Genomic DNA, 21,974 nt, shown 5'->3' with positions numbered 1-21,974 from the left:
ATAGGGAAGGTTATTTGTGGTATTTTTAAATTTCATATTAGTTATCCCGCACGTGTACAAGACCTGGGCTTAAAAAATTAGGTCCATTTTTATGTTTTCTCTTAACTATGGACCTATGGTTACTGGGCTTTAGTGGGTGGACCTGCCACTAACTAAGAACACTATAATATGATCTATAGGTAATTCCTACTTTAGTTAATATTATGACTAAAAATGAGTTTTCTTCGCACGCGAAAGTTCACAAATGTGCAAAATTTACCATTTTGTTTGAGTGGAATAATGAGAAAAGGAAGAGGCACAGAGAAGGTTTCTTTTCACCAGACAAGAATGTGTTACATAAATATATTCCTTTATATAGAAATAGGAAGAAGACCCTAGATACAATATTGAGCCGCATATACATGAGATACAAGCCCTACAACACTCCCCTTCTGCGGTCCAGTAGAACTTCATATGCAGTGCTTCAAATATAGTTCTTCAAATGTCGTCCTCTCCTTGATGACTTGTGCCGAAATGAATTGCCTCATTAAAACTTTTACAAGGAAAAACCCAGTGCGAAAAAACCTTGGTAAAACTATTCACATGCAGTACTTCACATGTTGTCTCGTACTATACATGTAGTTCATCACATGCAATACGATCCTCAAAGATCGATGAATCTAAGTTAACTGCCTCGTTAAAACTTCTTCAGGAAAAACCCAGAGGGACAAAACCTGAACTAAAGAAAAAAAGTACAATATTAAGTAAACTTAAAACATAGTTGGATGTGTATACGTTGCTTCATAACTCCTAAGGCAGAAAATCCTCGTGGGAAAGACAATAGCCTTAGTTGGGAAATTAATTCCCGGTGTTTGTTGTTGTCTCATTAAAAACCTTGCCGAGCAACAAAAACCCTGTGGAAAAAAGCAATCTCGGTGAAGGAAAAGAGTTCAACACACCATTGGATGCTCCCCCTGATGTCAGACAATTTTTATTAGTCTAATGTAGTCAAAAGGAGTTTATCACACATTACTTTGGTGATTTGAGTGTTTATAAGACCATATTGTTGATTCTGGAAGTTACATTACTTAACAGACTATCGCGTTTCATTTCTTTGATTGAGATATTTTCAGCAATATCAACGACGATCTTTATGTCTTCAACATTCAACATACTTGATGTTTCTGGTGTTGTCTCGCTAAAAACCTTGTCGAGTAACAAAACCCTTTGGGAAAAACTATTCTCGATTGAAGGGGAAAAGAGTACAACAAAGCTTCAGTTTCGAAGTGAAATATGTCGACATCATATCCTTGGATCCCCCTCCTGATGTCGGCATCTCCCCCTGATTACTTTTAGAGTTGTACCAGACAGTTCCTTTAGTCATGTACTTTTCGAAACTGAATATCGGTAATGACCTAGAAAATAGTCTACCATATCTTGATCATAATTACTTTCATTGGAGAAGAGATTTTGTTCCTTCATAATCAACAACTTTTGGATTGCACTTTCATTAACATTCATTTTTATGTCTTTGCAGGGATAAAACAAACTCATGTCTATGGTTACTTTTAAGTATATGATTACGTTCATTATACCATTCCAATGACGTTGCGTTGGCGCTGAGTTATATCTAGCTAACAAGTTCCATGGGGATGTAAAATTTAATCGAGTACATAATTATACTAAGTACAACAATGCGCCTATTGTACTTAGATATGGGAATTTGATCTCCCAACACATCTTCGTCATCTTCCTTTAGACGAAATGGTCACTTACTTACATTTGAACCTCGACTAATCATGGGAGTGCTATCAACATGCATGTCTTTGTTAAATTTCCTGAAAAATTTAGACATATGCAAACTGGTGGAATAATATACCACAAGCTCAGTATTCGGTCGAACTTTACCCATATTTTTCATCTCAAATTCGGATTTTAAATAGCTTTTAAGGTTTCTTATTACATCAAGAGTACCCATCATGTCTGTACCATCGACGTAAATGGATATAATTCCAAATGAGGAACTTTCTTGTGAATACGCAAGAAAAATAAATAAATAAAAAATAACTTACTTGTCTATCCCCTCCAAATCAAATAGCCACTTAGACGGGTATACCACATCCGCCTGATTGCTTGAATCTGTAAGTGAGCGTTCTATCTAACTGTAAACGCACTCTGTGGTTTAGAGTCATTTGATTTGGGCAACAAAAGTCTGTCAAGTACTTTTGTAAATATTTTCTATCTCTTGATTCTTTCAGAGAAACGTAACAACCACATACATATGATGCATTTCAAGTCCTTTTGAAATTACCAAGCTAACTAAGTAGCGGAACACTATAATGTTCATTACAAGAGACCAATTCCAGGGGTTTGTGAGAAACCTCGCGCCACAAGGCGAGTATTTTTACTCCAATACTACTTTATTCTCATTATGCTTTATGACAAATCAATTATGTATGTCCAATAGGCTTTACACTTGGTTGGTTAGCACTACCACACCAAATACCCGTATATTTGCCCAAGAACTAAGTTCTACCTGGATTGTGTAGGCCAAATATGCTATTTATTTGAAATTAATCAAAATAAAGCATGGTTCGATCTCATTGTGCTACTTCTGGAGCAACTATTTATGGATTATATCATCACTGTGCACACATGATCCTTCCATTGACTCATGTGCATTCTCATAATCCGTACAATATTTCATTGTTCTCTAGAATCATTAAAACTTCGGAGCGTCCTCCATTATTGATTCATGGACATAGTCAGAGACAATCGAATGAGATGGTTTCATTAATAATACAAATTAGGTTGTGCTTTACTCATCTACTTCCTTTCTAGGTGAGCATTGATCGAACCTGGTGGTCTCTCCATCTTCCTTTATGGAGCCACGTCCTCAACTACACTTCCACCAAGTGTAGTTGCAACACCTTAGTCTATGGTGTACCCCATACTGAGGATTTCTAATCTTGCAGGAATATTTGCAGCTGGTATGTGTGATCTTGTCACTTTAGCGACATCAGTGTACATTCTGAAAATTGATTATTCTTTGTCACTTAAAATTTACATTTGTGGAGTGCAATAATCAATATGAGACACAGTGGGAACACACCACGACAATTCATGTCGTTCCTTAGAAAATACTTTTTGCTATCTCCCCTAACGACGAGAAGACTGTCTCGTTAAAGTGATAACCTGCAAATCTAGCAGTAAGAGACCTCCTGCCAAAGGTTTTAAAATGCAGATAATTGTTGAGAGTAAATATCCAACAAAGTTACTTAATCATTTTTGTGAGCCATCATAGTACGATGTGGACTCGTAATGGCACATATATAGTGCAACCAAAAATGTGTAATAACACAAATGTCAGGCTTAAATTCAGTTACCAACTGCTATGCAAAAAAAGGTTGACTAATATTGGGTTCTAAAACGAATTAAGTAAAGATGCGCGTAATATTGCATATCCCCAAAGCAATAAAAGGTAGGTTGGTACGCATAACCTATTCCTTAGACACCATCTGTAACCTTTGATGGTAGCCTCTGCTAGACCATTGAGTATAAGATGCTCTATATTGACCCTATTAAACATGCAATATTCATCAAGTCCTTTTGATGTAAATTCTCTAGCATTAACAAGGGCGGTTAGCCTTTGCACTTTGCATTGTGTAATATGTGCTAGGAGTTTTCAAACGCAAATTTCTTGGGAACTATAACTAGTCCAAAATGTCAAAACATTCACCAGATCCATCAGTAACTTTAATGGTCCGCATTCTGCATGAATGTTTTTCTAAATTACACCTTGTTTTCTTTGTAATACGGAAATTTTATTATTTGCATCTTAGGATGGTCTCGATCCTGTTTTACTGGAGACTTTGTAAAAATGAGTGATATGCTTTCTTACCTAAAAACATAATGGGAAGGGGTTGTGTATCTAGTAATTTAGAAAACACTTATTGAGAGATATGCCGTCACTTTGCATTTTGTCAATATTTTTCCCATTTTCATTCACTCAAATAAAGTGATATTTGTGTGAGTTCTTTCAAAACAATAATCATGTCACAACCAATGTTTCTTTATGGTTATGCCCAAAGCCTGTATGAGTCAGTTTTCAACATTTCATCGTCATAGTCAATATGGATTCAATAATCCAAATATTATAGTGAATTACATTGCACTAGATTGACTCATTAGTTTCTCTAAAATATAGTTCCTTCCAAATATATTAGAGAGTATAAAAGATGCAATCAGTTACATTCTCATCATTTTGATTTTCCACATGATATCCATTTGCACGGGTTACTTAGAAATTTAACAAGGTGTGATTATCTCTTGGTACATTTAGAGATTTTGCGACGTCTTTGTTCTATCTTGAAAAACAAATGAGCAGTGTTGCGCTCGATAAGATAGGGAATTAGCCAGGCAAAGTTCTTGTTGCCATTAAAGTTGATGTGAAAATTGGTTGTTACTATGATACACATACACATTACATTGTATATACCAACACCTATGCCCAAGTGCATTTCCAACTCTTTTATTATGATGGGATCTAGAATTACATCTTAGCTTCATCCCATATTCAGCTGATACCGGTACTTTGGTGTCATTATTACTGGGAAAAAAATACATTTCCGTCTCATGATATGTATGTCCCTTTTCACATGCTTTATATGAGTACGTCTAACCCTTCACGGTTCTTTCCATTTTCCATTTTTGCTACATTTGAGAAATTTTTTTATCTCAATAGGCCAAGAGAATCTCACTACACATGTCAACCACTTACTTTAGGTTGAAGATATTATTAAAAATAATTAATTCTCTTGTTTTCATACTTCAACATATACCGGTTCGTTAGTATTATGGATCAAGTAGAGAAATGAAAATTTTCCGACTTATATCATCTTTTGTGAGTTCTTCCACAAAAATTAGAATACATGTGATTTTATTTGAACATATGTTTTGTAACAACTGACATATTAATAGTCGAGCAAGTGGATACACTTCAAGGAACATTCAAATTTTGGGAGAAAAATATCAAGTACACAATAATGGTGCTTAAGTCCTTTTAAACCCCAAATGAATACATTGAAATAGAGTTGGTACAACCAATTGAACTAAAAAAATAAATATCATTCAACTATAGCCAATATAATATGCAAGAGAACAAAATAACAATAAAACCAAAATTCTTAATGGTCGAGATCAACAGTCATTGTTTAAATTGACCATTATATGCTATGAAGTTATCTTAAGACAAAACAAAACAGAACTAGCATGTTCTTTAAAAAAAAAGATAACCTTAGCATGTATTTAATTTAAAAAAAACCCACGTCATTTACATACCTGAAGTAAGCTTTAGTTCCCTGTGTATATAGGCAAAACCGGAAACAAGACAAAAGCCCAGAACCGAGCTGGAATGGAGCCTGGAACGGAACAGGATAGGGCCCAAAATCGAACTGAAACGGAACAGGACAGGGCTCAGAATCGAACTGGAATGGAACAGGACAGGACATCACCCGAACCGGATTGGATGGACCAGAAAGACCTAACCGGGTTGGCTGGACCAGACACAAGCTTCTTCTTCCGCAAACTCCCTTTCTTTTGGGAAAACAGACGGCATCGAGATCTGGTCAATAAACATCATCCCAGAGATGATTAGTATCTATACACTGCAAGTTAAGGCATATAAGACGAATTAGCATATATACACTACAATCACCCAAAGCAATTACGAATACATTACATATTAGAAAATTGCAATCATCTGATCCCTATGCTATAGCCGTTTACACAGACCAAAATCAATTAAATCAATTACCAATCAATGGCACCCACGAATATACTAATACAACATAAAGTTTAATCATTTGATTTCATGTATATCACATATTCATGTCAGTTTTAGCTATTTGATCCTAGGGAAAAGAAGAAAAAAAAGAAAATATGTATAAAAGAGGTTCCAACTTATCTGATTAATTTGATTCTGACGATCTCATTAGCTTGACGATAATTGATGTTTAATAATCCATTAAAAAAAATCTATTCAATATAGCTATGTGGTATGTCATCGGGCATGATAATGTATTTGAGTAGAATAATGAGAAAAGAAAGAGACACAAAAAAGGTTTCTATTCATCAAAGAAGAATGTGTTACGTAAATATATTTCTTTATATATAAATAGGAAGAGGACCCTATACATAATATTGTGTCACATATACATGAGCTACAAGCCCTACAACATATTTAACTAGGCTTAATTGACAGAATAGGGCATTTCCACTATGTTTAAAAAATCGGGCCTTTCCATAAACGGGACCCTCAAATTGCATTTCAACTCTTAGCCCTTAAAATAATTTTCCTACCGAATTAATTCTAAAACTCCAATACATCAAATTCATGTTACGAATGGCTAGAATTCTGTTGACGGATCACACTCAAACCAAATAGTCTAATGCACTCTTGCGCAATCTGCAGGCATGAATAGCTCCCAAAACTCAGGTACTACAGAAGTACAAATCCCCAAGTACATCGCAATTCATCCCGTAGTCAAAACCGAATGATTACGAAGCACAACTCCACATCTCAGATTTGAACCAACGGGGCCTTCATATATAACTGCCCTATTAAAAACAGATTATAGGGTTGGTCCATGAAAGGTTGTTTTCCACATACCTACCATCAATTTTGTGTTGCGTCGGCGTGGAATGAAAACATTCCTGCTAAATGAACTAGAAGCAACAAGAAAGAATCGGTGCCAAAGCTGTAGCAACATAATCGAATGGACTTAGGTAGTTTATTAGACATTGATCTTTAACTTTCAACAATATCTGTCCCTCATTTATAACTTCCCTAAATGAAACACCTAATACAGTGATGGTCCATGAAAGGTTGTTTTTCGCATGCCAACCATCGGCAATAGAGATGTCCCAGAAGAGATTTCTGGGTCTTTAATGGATGCTATAAATCATTTGTTTCATGCTGCATAAATTCCAACCAAACACCACATAAAATTCTCCCACTACAAAAATCTCTTTAATCTCTTCTCTTCATTATCCCCTCTCCGTAGCAAACCCAAATGATAATCAGCTATACCTGCATTATCATCTACTCTCTTTCTTGATTCTTTGCTACGTGCTCAAGCATGGGCTCTCTTTCTCATACTTCAAATCATCATCATGCTTTCCCACCTATCTCGGAATGTAATTGCGAAAGCCGGTCAGAACAATCGGTAGCTGCAGATTTAGACGGAACCCTTTTAATATCTAAAAGCGCTTTCCCATATTTCATGCTTGTTGCAGTTGAAGCTGGTAGTTTCTTAAGAGGGCTACTTCTTTTACTTTCTGTTCCATTTGTCTACTTCTCTTACATTTTCATATCAGAAACATTAGCTATCAAAACATTTATATTCATAACTTTTGCCGGTCTAAAAATCAAAGATATCGAAATCGTTGCACGCTCGGTCTTACCAAGATTTTACGCTGAAGATGTTCATCCTATGAGTTGGAAAGTGTTTAATTCTGTTGACAAAAGATATATTATTACCGCAAGTCCAAGGATTATGGTTGAACCGTTTGTTAAAGATTTCTTTGGTGCTTATGAAATTCTTGGTACAGAACTTCAAGTGTTGTATAAATCTGGTAGAGCTAGTGGATTTGTTAAAAAACCAGGTGTTCTTGTTGGGGTCCATAAGAAAGAAGAGAATTTTATGAGAATTTGCCCGATTTGGGTATGGGTGATAGAGTAACTGATCATGCTTTCATGTCCATTTGCAAGGTAATGTCATCGTCCTCTCTAGATTCTGCTAGAAGGCCACTAGGCCCTCCAATTATAGCGCATCAACAGCTTATGAGTTTTTTCCTTTCTTAGATTTTGTTTTTTTTTTTCTTTCTATTTTTGTTAGTTTAACTTCTCTGTTTTTCGTGTACTTGTTATTTACCACCTGTAAATTTTCTGTGCATGAATAAAATCTTCTCTTCCAATAAAAAAAAAAAAGAAAAGAAAGAGTTTTCACTTGATCTAAAATAATTTTTTCTGTGATTTCAGGAAGGTTGTATGATCCCAAAGACTAAATGTGAACCAGTTCCACGAAACAACCTTTTAAGTCGGGTGATATTTCACGATGGAAGATTGGTTTCAAGACCGACCCCGATAAACGCACTCTTGATCTTTTTATGGTTGCAAATCGGTTTCGTCCTAGCCCTTCTCAGGATCTATATCCACATTTTTTCACCAGGGAGAATTCTTCCGTCTACGTCAAAGATCCTCGGTATGAAATTAATCGTAAAAGGAAACCATCCCTCCGCCCCGGGGAAAGGCCAAAATGGTGTTCTTTTTGTTGCAATCATAGGACAGTTTTGGACCCCGTAGTGATTTCTGTGGCATTAGGGAGAAAAATCAGTTGCGTCACATATAGTATAAGCAAATTCTCAGAGTTGATATCTCCTATTAAAACCCTAGCCCTGACAAGAGAAAGATATAAGATTTAATTTTATAGATACTTAATTTAGGATCGTTGAATTTCATGATAATCACACGATAATTATATACAAGAATAGTTTATACGGAATACCTTATAGCGTTAATCCGTAGTACATCCCCGATGATCTCAGTAGCAGCGGTAATACCTTGTGGAGGTCATGGTTTCTCCTTCTTCACCTCTTACGTTATGAATAGTCAATTCTCCGAACCCAATACCGATGGCTATTGTGTTCCTCTTATAGGTAGAAGGAGGACCAAGTTCCTAGGATTTAATTAATAGCATTAGATCTCGACCGTCCATCAAAGAAGAGATATTAGGAAATAATCTCAGAAATGGTAACCAACATAAGTTAGCAATATTCTATCATTAACCAAAATTATTACGTGGCCCAAGGGAATATTTCTATGTGTAGAAATATTCTTACATTCTCCCACTGGTCCATGTGATAATTTATTTAACGGTTAATCGTAGAAAAACATAAGGCGCGCGTAATTGCTAACAAAATTTAAAGGTTAACGTAATACCTTGGCCAACTAAGTTAATCATGCGAGTCATAGCGGTTGCACGTTGTCTTGTTATCAACATGTTTCCTTCCATGTACCACAACACAAATAACTTACTTAACTAGGCCTTAAATAGGGATATCATAATGGTACAGTGATGTCTTCAAAAGAAAGACAATTTCTGTTCACATTCATCCGTTTACATAAGTGTATACTAAACATGGATACAGAAATAATTCAGAACGACATTAATAAGAGCTCATAAAGTGTTCAAAAACAGGCAGATAAATTAGCTGAATTTAATAATCAATTACTCCCATAGACCTAAGATTTTATTCTTTTCTTAAGAGGTCTTAAAATGTAATTGTTCAATAAGTACACCTCTCAATGCAATTGTGCTTAACTGATACATGAACAACTATTGTTTCTGAATTTCTTGATTCACGCATATATACTCAAGGTTCATGTGTTTTGTTCCTTTTGTATCATATCGTGCTTTAATGCTGCGAAACTAAGACGATAAATTTCAGCAATGTCGAGAAAAACCTTAAGTCTCTGAGTATCGCAGTCATAAATATTCAAACTCAATTGTGGGACTAGTATTAATGGATTCTTCCTTTATAGAATCCATACATCCATAAAAATTGAAGTTTGAAAAACCCAATAAACTCTTGTTGGGTTTGCTAACTAATTATAAGACAGAAGTTAAAATAGTATCTCAAAATTCTTGATAGCTTTCCTGTAATTTGTTCTTCGATTCTTTAACATATCAACAACTTGTTATAAGTTTCATATCAGAATTAAGACATAATGAAGATTAAATTTATATCTTCTATCCAACATGAAATAAAATCTGTTAAATATGTTATTATCTCAAAATTTCTTGAATATTCGATATATGCCTTATATGAGAGCTTTATTAATCCATATGATATTACTATCACATGGTAAGCTTCATTCATATCCTTTACTTCAAAAAACTATAGAGATATGCATAAAGTCAAGATCATTACTCGTAGGTAGTACGTCTTAAAATACAAGACCAAGAGTATGAATTTCTCCCACTGATCTTGAGGTATATGCATAAGTCTATAATAATTCATCCAAAACTTGAAACATTTATAGTTTTGTTGAATTTCATATACCATTATGGGAGGATGCTTAAATTTCATACTTTGATTTCTAAAATTTGTAGACTAAAATTTATCATTAATAAAGGTTATTTTCACATTTAATTAATGCAACTCTTAGGTCATACTGAGCTACTAATAATACTATGACAATTCTGAATAAGTCTTTCTTTGACACGAGAGAAAAACTTATTTATAATCAATGCATCGTCTTGGAGTAAAATCTTTGGCAATAAGTCTTGCTTTATACCGTTTAAAATTGTTATTACAGTCGTATTAGGTCAGAAAGACCCACTTTCATATAAATGATTTGTGTCTTTCGAGCAATTAAACAATATCCGAGACTTGACTTTCAACCAATGATTTTTTCTCACATAGCATCAATCCATTAATCAAAATTATTACACATAATATTTGTGAACCTAAAACCGAGTCTTTGCCATTCCATATCAAAATGTAATAAATTCTTGTAAGAAAATCACTGAAACAACATGAATAACTTTCTTTCAATCTCTGTTGAGACCTTCTTAATTGCTAGTTCATGTTGTTATCAAAAAATTTCTTTATTGGCATATATGGAGTATTGGATCAGTAATTTATGGGCTTTCATTATCTAACATTCTGATAATGAGAAGATTCACAATAACGGTAGAAATCTTAAATAAAGGGATCATTATCATGATTTCTTGAACAAATATATCCACGTACTCCCACTGATTATTCCATCATTAATAAATTTATATTTTCGATTTCAATAAATCCCATACTTCGGTTAGAATATTAAAGGTGATTTAAACTAGGTTTCCAGCCTTTCTAGTCCAAAGTGTGTCTTTGAAACTTCTCTAACGAAAATCTATTTAAATTACACAGTTACAGAAAGAACAAACATTCACAAATGTATAGCCATTATGCATGGTTCATCATGCTTCTAACCATTTTCATAAAAGTATTATTTAGCCCTTTGATATACACCATTACGCCAAGGATAAGTTGGCATTGTGTATTGAGAAACAATTCCGAACTTTTGAAGATACTATGCAAAAGATTTAGGATATTATCCTGTTTTGTCATACCTTTCACAATATTCACCACCTTTGTCAGACTTTATGATTTTTCACTTTATCTATAATTGCCTCTCAATTTCAATAATAAATGTTCGATAAAACATCCATGGATTGAGATTCATAATGCAATCGATAGATCTACATAATAACGTGAAAAATCATTAGGTGATAAATAATTTTATCTTCCAAAAATTGGACCATTAAAAGTCTACAAAATAATCATAATCTACAATTAACAAGAACAAAAGCTGAAATTTATAATAGAGATAAATGACAATTAAGCTTACAATAGTTACATACCTTCAATAAGATTCTCCTGTGGGTAAAACCTTATCAAGGAACAATGCGATACATGAAAAACATTAGTACATATTTTACCTTCTCATACACACAACATTATGTTTGTTTAATACCATAACTAGAATCACCTGTGGGCAACTCACGTCCTAAAATGTATTAACAAACTCCAATAATTCTAAATATGTTCAACCTAATATAATGTGAGTTGTAGTCACCTGTGGGTGGCTATTATTTCACATGTATATCAAACATTTAGATAACCTTAATGCTTGTTTAAATTTATGAACCAAAACTACTTGTGAGCAGCATTGTTCTAATAGTTAAATCAAACTAAGAGGACTCAAAATATACAACACTTACAAGATAAGAATTTAGCATCACTGTGACGATAACTAAACAATCCAGCAAATATGTAGAATTGCAAATATCACACTAGCTTTTCTTGTGACATTGCATGGTCCCAATCAATGATATGGACATCCTTGATCTGATCATACAATTAGTCGATTATAAAAAATTATGAGTAACCCTAAAACATTAATCATAAAACTTTACTTAAAGGCATGTCATCATACATAAATTGTAATAATAATAACACCCTTTAATTGAAATGTCCAAGCATAATGAACTTTTCGTAAAACAAAATCGAGCATTTAGCAAGTCTATAAGTATAATTCAATAATGAAATTTCGTTGAAGAAAAATTCTTCGATGCATCACTCATTTAAAAATGATACAAAATTAAAGATCATGATAAATAACGGATATATGATGAATTAATATGAAAGGTGTAAATAGTCAACGAGTATCATTTTCAGAAATATGAAGAAATTTATCAAAAATAAAACCTCAATTTCATAGAGGATGCAATAATTTTTGGACAACATAATAAAAATATTCATGAAAATATGAAGAAACAAAAAATTCGTAATAGGTTACTCAACTCGATAATGAGTTAATTTATGTTAATTTTCTTTTATGCACTTTTAAGAAATAACGTTTAATCATGTGTCAATTATTTAATTACCATAATGTATGATCAGATATTGTACACTTCAATGTTATCTTAAACATGTGAACTCAGATTACCTGTGGTTAATTGTTGTTCTAATACACTTAAGAAAAACAATATTATAAGCACTTGACATAATAACAATTATGACTGGAAAAATTATTTGACATCACTGTGGTGATTGCCAAACAACTCAAAAATAATGTCATAATAACTATTAAACCTTGCCTTTACAGCTTGGCATATTCGTGCTTACAATAAAATTATTATTAGTTAAGACAAAACACTCTAGTATCATGTGGTGATAACTAAAGAATTATGGCCTAAGAATCTTAAGCACAATAATTTTATACGTACAACTGAAATTATCATTAACATTGGGAGAAAAGTGAAACATAATGACACTAGACCCTCAAGATTCAAATCAGTTCATATCCATATGATCAACAATCATATCAATCAGTGTTTTCTTAAATATGTGAACTCCAATTTCCTGTGGGTAAATTTTGTTCTGATATATTTAAGAAAAACAGGATTACAAGCATTTGACAAAATTTTGATCATGACCAAAAGTGATTTGACGTCACTGTGGTGATAGCCAATCAACTAAAATAATGTCATTATCACATGATGTCGATAACTGCTAAACCTACACTTTACGGTTTGCAAATTCATGCTTGTAATAACATTATGATTATACTGAGATATAACACTCTAGTATCACTGTGGTGATAACTAAAGAGTCCCATAATAATTTTAAGTATAATCCCATAAAATTTAAAGAAAAACAATAATGCGAGAAAACTATATCATAACGCACAAGCACACACACAAACCATATCATAATGCACACACAAATTTAATGGTGTCAAAAAATGGTTTTGATCATAAAATTTATAATGAAACTGATAAAAATCGTTTTAGTGTTTCGATAAAGCGGAAGCGTAAGTTAATTTACAATAAAAATTGGTTTCATTAGTTTTAAAATTAATATTTTCTCGTTATCTTAATATTAACTAACACGTATACATGCCCACAAGAAAATATAATGTTTCCAATTTTTAATGTCTTAATAACCATTCACGTGATGAAAATATTATGTTTATCTTCATTTGCTTTGGAGCACTTATTGATTCATGCCATAAAGATATAATGCCCAATAAATATTTTCTCATTTATATCATATCCCAATTTACCTCTTCACATACAAGCAAGTAGAATATATGGACTTTAGGGACAATTATGCATGTTTATGACTACATGATGTCGACATTCTTCCATTTCATTTATCATCATTATTACGTTCATTATTACCTCATATGCTCATTATATGCCATTATTTAAAATAATTTTTTAAAATGATTTTTTTTATTTACATGCCAAAAATAAAATCATTAGGCCAAAAATAACTCATAAGCAAATTTTAATTTATTTACATGAAATAAGGGTAGGACATTAGTTTAAATTAAAATATATTTTTTCCAAAATTAAGTAGGTATTAATGTTGAAATATTTTCTTCCAAAATTAAGAGAGTAATATAAAAGTATAAAGAAAATCATTAGATAATGGCCACATGATCTTAAATTACAGTATACCATAATTTTCAATGATTTGATTTTGATGAGAAATAAAAAATCACACATGAACATGAAGTGTGAGCATGATATGGATCAAGATAGTTAGATGCGAAAAGTAATGCAATTCCATAAGAACGATTATGTTCACAGAAAGGAAAAAAAATATATCAAACCCAATTTTATTTTATTATTGCATATGATTAGCGGACGATCATGAGTTCTAAACACAAGTTCTAGATGCCAACTATAAGATTTAATTTTATAGATACTTAATTTAGGATCGTTGAACTTCATGATAATCACACGATAATTATATACAAGAATAGTTTATACGGAATACCTGTTAGCGTTAATCCGTAGTACATCCCCGATAATCCCAGTAGTAGCGGTAATACCTTGTGGAGGTCATGGTTTCTCCTTCTTCACCTCTTACGTTATGAATAATCAATTCTCCGAACCCAATACCGATGGCTATTGTGTTCCTCTTATAGGTAGAAGGAGGACCAAGTTCCTAGGATTTAATTAATAGCATTAGATCTCGACCGTCCATCAAAGAAGAGATATTATAAAATAATCACAGAAATGTCAACCGACATAAGTTAGCAATATTCTATCATTAACCAAAATTATTACGTGGCCCAAGGAAATATTTCTATATGTAGAAATATTCTTACAAAAGATGCTGCAAATATCAAACGATTGCTCGAAGAAGGGGATTTAGTGATTTGTCCATAGGGAACAACTTGTAGAGAACCATTCCTTCTTAGATTTAGTGCATTATTTGCTGAGCTCACAGATAGGATTGTTCCAGTTGCAATTAGCACGTACCAGAGTGTATTTTTCGGTACATCGGCTCGTGGGTTTAAGCTTATGGATCCATATTTCTTTTTCATGAACCCAGTGGTAAAATACGAAACTACGTTCTTAAATTAATTGCCTACCGAGCTGACTTGCAAAGGTGGGAAATCTCCAATTGACGTTGCAAATTACGTTCAGAGGGTTTTAGCAGGAATGCTCGTGTTCGAATGCACCAACTTGACTAGGAAAGATAAGTATGAGATGCTCGCCGGAACAGATGGCATTGTACAGTATGAGAAAGTGAAACGTTAACTAGCTGATCAGTTACACCGTGGTGGCAGTCAGAAGATAGCACCATAATCATTCTACTACCCGCAGATGTCATTATCTTGTTTCATTTCTTTTTCTATTAAATCTGTAAAATGTGTATGATGCAGTAATATAATAATATTATTAGTAAGAGGGAAGTTAAATGTGGGAATTGCGAGCCATTTGAATAAGAAATGCTCCTTCCCAGAGTACGTGTATGTAATGCGGCTTAAATAGATGTGTTTCCGTACAAAGAAGTTTCAGACACGGTATGTATTTTTTTCACGCCAGACGCCAGAAATAATAAAGAACAAAGCTTAGTATTTTTGTAAAAGTAGAAATTGACGTTTAATCCCAAATTAGTTGGGCTTTAAACACTCTAGTCCTACACCTTTATTAAAGTCTGCGGTCATCCAACTCAAAACCAATTGGCAATGAGTGGACTAATAGATTATAAACTGCAGGATTTTAAATAATCCAACCATGTGGGATTAATAATCTCAACACGCCCCCTCATGTGTAGCCTCGGCGGGTCTTACAAACACCTGGACAATGAAATCGGGTGACGCGGAATAAAGGTGCGGTCAACTAACTCGACACAAAAATCCTGCTCTGATACCATATTAAAATCTGCGGGCATCCAACTCAAAACCAATTGGCAATAAGTGGAGAGGCCCTAATAGATTATAAACTGCAGGATCTTAAATAACCCAACCATGTGGGACTAATAATCTCAACACCCTTCAAGCGTAGTACTAGGAGGTCCAAATCTTCCAATATCTAAACGAGTTAGTCCAAATCCTAACGATTCAGTCCAAATTTAAGTTTTACCATGACTAAAATAACCTCATATCAAACACAATCCCATATTCTTCCAATCTTCCCACATGTGTTTCTACTTTTCATCCATCGAGAAAACCTCATCTTTCTTCCCCTTTTAGATCTGCTGAAGACGGTGATGGTGATTTTGACTACCGTGGATGCTTAACAAGTGGTGGTGTGGTTGTTGGTTCCGAAAACATGTTTTTTCAGAAAACATTTTCAGATCTAAGATTTTTATGTGAGAAAAGACGGAATCTCGAATCATTTTCATAATTTTTTCTTGTATATTTTCATTTTATTCTCATATCTTTCGTTCCTCATCTCCAATATTGTTGTTGTTTCATCGTATTTTAACTTTTGAGGTTTGATTTTTTCCAAATTTCTTTATTGTGATAGTAGGTTGAGATAATTCGTTTGATTGTCTCTTTATTTTTCATTTATTGTTCTTTAATTTTGATCGTAAGCGAAATATTGTAGACGGAGGTGGTAGGTGTGTCTTTAATTGGAATTCTGCTGGAGGATGGCTTGCTCGTCTCTACATGGAAGAATTTGGAACCTCCAATATTTTCTTACTGTTGACTCTTGGATCTCCTCTCTTGTACGTTCCCTAACTTCCTTTATACTGATTCATCTCTTAGTAGTATTATGCATAAATTATTTCAGGATTGCCCACAGTTGTGTAACTCTTAGACATGTTGATACTTCTTATCGAAATGTTTACAATGATCCACTTTCTTATATGAAATGTCTTTCATTTTGTTTAATAGCTATATTGGTTTATGCTCTACATTTCCCAATAGGTAAATATAATTCTCTTGTTGCACGTTTGGTTCAACATATTGGCTCTAATTCCTGATAACAGTATTTTTAAATAATAATCCAATTGCATTTGTAAATGTAATTCATTTACTTAAGAAATGAAAAATTTATTTTTTTCTCTGCAATTTCTTTCGAATTGCAGTTTGACCTTTGTAACCAATTTAAGAATTTGGTTCACGAAGTCGTGTCTACTTTTCAAGGACTTGACAACAGTTACAATTTTCTTTAGGTCCGCCTCCAAAAGATTCACGAGGAGTAATTGATGAAACTAGAGGCCTCTTGGATTATGTTGAAATACATTACACACCTGTTGTTTATACTTTGAAGTTGAGATATGTATGTGTTGCAAGGAGGTAAAGTAAAATCCGGCTCTAACGAAATTCATTACTGCCTACGTTGTCAGCAGATGGGTCTTTACTCTTTAGCATTAATGTTGCTTTTATCTACATCACTTCCACATTTGTCAGTTTGATTTGGCTTTGTTGCTTAACTCAACTACTTTGAGTGAATGAATTGTAATGGCTAGAGATAAATATATTGAAGTCTAGTCTTAACAACCTCCATTGTTCTTGTGAAATGCAAGGTCAAATCACTTACATTTTATTCCATTTTGTTTCATCACCGTCAACCATATGTTTTGTCATAGTAGAGGTAGATTTTCTAGGATTTTTGTTTCACTGTTTTTGTTTAATATTGTTGAGTAGTAAACGATTAAAGATGCTCAGATTTTGAAAATCTTTATTCTCCGTTCAAGTTGTAGATATTTTGTTTGTGTCGAGTGATACTGTTTTTTTTTTTTATAGTAAATGGATGTCACAATGTGCACATCATTGTACATATGTTAATTCTCAATGTCTATATAATTATACACATGTTAATTTTTACTGTGTAGATAGTTGTACACCGTTCTTTATGGTGCACATAATTGTACACTTGTTGATAGTTAAGTTTATGTGTGGCTTGGGCACTGAACACGTGGTTCCTAGTTAAGATTTTGTGTGTCCTGGGGTAATGAAAATATTTTTTAATATATAAATTGAGCTATAACAGAGATTCGCCATGTTCAGAGGTAGAAAATGAGAAACCGAGAGAAAAGTGGTTAAGGTTTATGAGTTAGATGGAGGGTGCTTTATAACCAACTGTTACTCAAAAGGGACAAAAAAGAAAGAAAATGAAAAGAAATTAAAAACGCGTTAAGAAAAAACATTTTGAAAGGATTAGTTATAGTCTGAGTAGCAAAGAAAAGGAATGGTATTTATGGAATCAGATGGTCCACTAACAAATTAGATTTTCTTCGTGGACATTTAATTAGTGTTAAATACTTAGCAAAGAAAAGAAATGATATTTATGGAATCAGATAGTCCACTAACAAGGTCTCCTTGGTGTTTACCGTTTCATCCGTTATACTGAATAGTCTTGAGCACTAATGATTGAGGAAAATAAGATAAGCTACTGGCCTACAAATTTTGTGCTTGCCCTATCCAGGGTATGTTCTTCTATCTATCCATGATTAATTTGTATTTTTTTGTTGGGATACCAATACCAAGTAGACCTTGCACTTCAGCTACCTTAGGGTCCAATTTGTTTATGCTTCCAGTAGAATTTTGTTTATGTTGTCAGTATTTGTTTAGCAGTAATTAGGTCCTTAGTTCTATCATTGCGTATAAGTACTCTTCCGTCATAAATATTCGTTCAATCTTTCAGTCAATATAGTTAATTAAGCTCGCTTATGGGTAGTCTTGGAGGTGTTTTTTTTGAAAATTTGATGCGTCTTCCAGTTAAATCGTTATTGCTATAAAAGTCTGTATGTGTATATAGTTGTACACATGTTGATTACTAATATGTACACAGTTGTACACGTTGGTTATTAATGTGTACATAGTTGTACACATACATAATTTTTTCTAAAGATGCGCATAATTCTGCATTTTTTTTATTTTCTGATTATATTTTTTTCTTTAGAGAAACTCATTGATGTAAATATAGTCCGGGTCCAACTTAATGTGCACATAGTTGTACATATACTGATTATATTATCTTAACAAGAAAGTAAGTTGCATCTCTAATCATATGTCTTGATACTACTTCGATGCGAACCTTCTATTGTTGGAGTTTGAGTAGAGAAGTGAGCTTGCTTTCCCAAATAACAAGACTATGCTAATATTGAAGCGTCATTTATTAGAAGTTGGTTGCCATTACATTCCTGAATATACTATTGTACAACATATGCATGTGAATCATTCAGTTCCTTATGTGTGTTGTTGTTTTGATTGGAATGCAGACATCAAGACCAGAGTACAATCAAATCCTTGTGAAGGTGTCTGGGGTTGTGACTTATAGGGAAATCAGGTAAAAACATCCTTATTAAACAGTTTTTCATCTATATGCATATATATGACATTTTACATAGTAACATATGACAAAAATTACATATGTACATATTAGTACACATGTTATATAAGTCTACATTTTTGTGCACATGTGACAAAATTACATGCGTACATATTAGAGAACATGAAATTCAAGTGTACATTGTTGTGCAATTTATTTATTTTTTAAGGCTGGGCATATCTCTGCAATTCGTAGCTAGTTTGGCTTGGTGGTAGGCATCACTGATGAGTAATAAAATATGTATGTCATTTTATTACTACTAAAGAGTTGTGTGTTTCAGTCTGAAACTAGTTTGGCTTGGCGGTAGGCATCGTTACACCAACTTCCCTTGCTTTTGTTCACCAATAAATGACTACAATTACTGACATGGAACAGGTGCTCTAGCAATTTCAGTTGCCAATCCTACTGAATCTTTTGAAAGTCCAACTTCAATCAGAAGGAAAATTGTCACTTGTGTACATAGTTGTACACAAGTGAAGATGGTGTTACTGAGATTTCAAGGGTGTTAGAACTGTTGATTTTATGAATATGAGATGGAGACAGTACTTACTTTGTGTGATTTAGAGTCTGCAGTGACTAAGATGATAACGAAATGAAGAAGCGTTGTGTATTGTTGCTAGCTGAGCACTTACAGGGTATGGATGAGATGCAGCTGGATATGAAGCAATTGCAGGTGATGCTATGGGAAATTTGGAAGAATGGGTTTGCTTCTATGTTGCAGTACAAGGAATGGTGCATCTAAGTAATTGGTGCTATTGAGATGGTAGAACTCTAAAGTGGTGATCAGGTGAATAAATATCAAATGCCGATAGAATTGCAAATATGAAATTTGAAATGTGTGATGTTGGTGGTACTGAGGAGCAGAATTTATGTTGTTGTTGGATGGGTAGTGTTGCTGCAGAAAAGTGTAACTAAGATTGGAAAGCTACAGAAACGGATAAAAAATTTGAGTTGAATGGTTGAGGTGCTGTAGTTGTTTGCAGCAGAAGGGTAAAGAGTGGATGAGCGTTGGAGCTGGTGTTGGTAATGAGTTTCGGTTGTAAACAGGTTGTATTTTGTAGATGTGTACATGTTTGTATGCCAATGTAAACTAAATTTTATAAAAAAATGAGAATTATATAGTCATATGGGTACTCTTTTTGCATCTCTTGGAAAGAGCTTTCCGAATATATGTTTGCGAATTTTGGACAAACGGTTTGAAAGATAAATTTTTTTTTTATTATTTAAAACTGCTGACATCATTATGAGTCACTTTGGACTAAATTGTAAATATTTGGATTAAATTGTAAACATGAAGGTTATTTGTGTATTTTTCATAAAAAGGACTAATTTGTACTAGTTGAATGGGTTAGGACTAACTAGTATATTTTGATGGGATTTTGGACTAAACCGTATTTTTCCCTTCATAAAACCCTCTCACTAAGAACATTGTATAGCTTCAGGAAAACCCACGGCACACCCAAAGGCTATGTTGTAAAAGGCGAGCGCCTTTGGGACTTAAGCGCAAAGACGCACTAAGCGCTGGGCTGGCGCCTGGCAAAAAAAGGCGCCCAGGCGCCAAAGTAAGCCTGTAAGGTGCAGTTTTCCAATTTTTCCGCGGGGCCTAGGTGCGTCTTAGGCGCTAGGTTTGGAGCCTCGCCTTGCCTAGCGCCTTTTACAACATAGCCGAAAGGTAAAACTCTCAAGAACAATCAATATATTGAGAGTATAAGTTTATGATTTAGTGATTTGTCCAGAGGGAACAACTTGTAGAGAACCCTTCCTTCTTAGATATAGTGCATTGTTTGCTGAGTTCACAGATATGATTGTCCCAGTTGCAATTAAAACAAAGCAAAGTGTGTTTTTTTAGTAAATCGTCTCGCGGATTTAAACTTATGGATCCATATTTCGAATTCATGAACCCCGTGAAAACATACGAGATTACGTTCTTAAATCAGTTGCCTACCGAGCTGACTTGTAAAGGTGGGAAGTCTCCAACTGAAGTTGCAAACTACATTCAGAGGGTTTTAGCAGGAACACTCGAGTTCCAATGCACCATCTTGACAAGGAAAGATAAGTATAAGTTGCTCGCCGGAACAGACGGCATTGCGAAGTAGGAAAGCACCAGTTTAAATCAAAATGTACAATTTAGAAAAAAGAATAACAAACGTGTTAAGTTGTTGTGACTACTGGAAACCCGGTAGCACAACCAAATAAGAGAAGAAACAGATCTAAGACATGATAAAGGTTTTGGATAAGAAATTCTTTATTGATTAACTATTCAAAGTAGTGAAAATACAAATTTTTGAGTACAAGTAAACCCTAATCTCTCACTCTAAGCAAAGCTCTCTCTCACCAAAGAATCCCCCCATACATTGCCCAAGGACCCCTATTTATAGACCAATCAACCCTAATGGTGCACATCTCATTTTTCTTCGCATGGTTCTCGTGGAGATGCTTTATACTTCGCCCAGATCATTTTTCATGAAGTTTTCCCCTTTCTTTCGCTGACAACTTTGGGTGTTTGTCGGGACATCTGTCTCTTTTCTTGCTCCATAATTTACTTACTTCGCAAGTTATCTTTCTAACCAAGTAACCTTAATTCGTCAATCTTTATTTCGTGGCTGGTGTCTTGCCGAGTACTTCAACTGATTCTTTGCAGTCTAGATTCCTTATACAAGGTACTTTGTTTAAGGATGCTTCGTGCTTTATGTTATTAGTTAGTGGTAAGGTAATTCTGACATTTGATTTGACAAGTCACTGACTGAGATCTTTAAGTGAGATTCTTCAGTCCTATTTCGTGCCTTCCTGTGC

The 21,974-nt window shown here is 33.9% G+C and overlaps 1 long non-coding RNA gene and 1 pseudogene across 1 annotated transcript; both read left to right on the top strand.

Annotated features, from left to right (window-relative positions):
* Positions 1 to 7,118: 7,118 nt before the first annotated feature.
* Positions 7,119 to 15,152, top strand: LOC113352165 (annotated as a pseudogene).
* An 885-nt stretch (positions 15,153 to 16,037) lies between these two features.
* Positions 16,038 to 20,266, top strand: LOC113349383. The gene is made up of 5 exons (XR_003360128.1): positions 16,038 to 16,209; positions 16,449 to 16,569; positions 17,020 to 17,143; positions 19,072 to 19,139; positions 19,557 to 20,266. It is a non-coding gene; the product is annotated as an uncharacterized LOC113349383 (long non-coding RNA).
* Positions 20,267 to 21,974: the final 1,708 nt, after the last annotated feature.

The sequence above is a fragment of the Papaver somniferum genome, chromosome 2 (genome assembly GCF_003573695.1).
Source record: "Papaver somniferum cultivar HN1 chromosome 2, ASM357369v1, whole genome shotgun sequence".
In the NCBI taxonomy this organism is placed as follows: domain Eukaryota; kingdom Viridiplantae; phylum Streptophyta; class Magnoliopsida; order Ranunculales; family Papaveraceae; genus Papaver; species Papaver somniferum.
This window is presented reverse-complemented; position numbering and strand designations above follow the sequence as displayed.